The sequence below is a fragment of the Otolemur garnettii genome, unplaced genomic scaffold (assembly GCF_000181295.1).
Source record: "Otolemur garnettii isolate 467f Iridium unplaced genomic scaffold, OtoGar3 scaffold00147, whole genome shotgun sequence".
In the NCBI taxonomy this organism is placed as follows: Eukaryota; Metazoa; Chordata; class Mammalia; order Primates; family Galagidae; genus Otolemur; species Otolemur garnettii.
Window position 1 is genome coordinate 3,504,544 of NW_003852542.1, and position 1,068 is coordinate 3,505,611.

The window sequence follows — 1,068 nt, forward strand, 5'->3', positions numbered from 1 at the left end:
AATTGTGATATATGAATATACATAACGTACATAATCTGGAAAATCCATTTCATTTAATTTCCTCAAATCCTACCTTGGAATTTCAGTGATTTCTATAATAAAATTCACATGGATTAAATAGATATATCTTACACAAATAAATTGTTTAAATTTTTTTATTTGCCAGGTGGCAATACTCATTTAGAGGGGGTTACTAGAGTGGTGAGGTATTGCATACATATAATACAAAGATAAATTCGGTTATTATTATTTTTTTTTGAACCAGTATTGGTTGGGAGTCTGCTATGTAGCTAGTCTGTTTAGGGAGCTGGGGACTTGGGATAAACAAAACAGACATGTCTCTCCTCTTGGAGACATTGGGAATGTTTTATGTGAACAAGGGTTAACTCAGTAAAACAAGATGACTATTTCCTAATATAGGGTGGTGAGAAGGGAGATTTCATTGTAGGCAGGCCCAGAAAGCAAAATTAGGCTCATATGTAGATATTATTAGGGGGATATACTTGAAGAGCTTATAAAAAACATAAAGGAAGTTAAATATAAGAAAAATTCTGCTGCTAATTAGAGTTACCCTGAAATCAAGAGGGCAGTTTTGTTTACTAAAATTAGCTTCCCAGCACTGGAAGCATTTGAGCAGAGTCTCAACAGCTGCATGAACTATATAATAAGGTCCTGAGTTAAGAGACTAAATTTCTCTGCTTCCTTCTAAATCCAATACCTGTTGGCTCTCTGATTTAAACTATTACCACAATGAATGTACCTAGATTAGGGATTGGTAAACTTTTTCTGTAAAGGGTCAGGTAGTAAATAATTTAGGCTTTGCAGAGCACACACAGGTCATGTGCTCTCTGTTGCTATGGTGTTACTCTGCTGCAGCAGTGCAAAACCACCCAGATAAATAGGGCACAGATGAATGGGTGTGGCTGTGTTCTATAGAACTTTGTTTATAAAAATAGGTGGCAAACAAATTTGGCCCATGGGCCATAGTCCTTCATATTCTTATAGAATATGAACCTGGAATGGAAAGTAGTAAGTGGTTTATAATCTACAAGTGGAGTCAGGTCAATA

General features: G+C 35.6%; 1 protein-coding gene across 1 annotated transcript in view; it reads right to left on the reverse strand.

The window, feature by feature from the left end:
- The window catches only part of DNAH6 (dynein axonemal heavy chain 6), a 302,446-nt gene that overhangs the window by 112,879 nt on the left and 188,499 nt on the right, over positions 1-1,068 (reverse strand). The gene's annotated exons all lie outside the window — the stretch shown is intronic.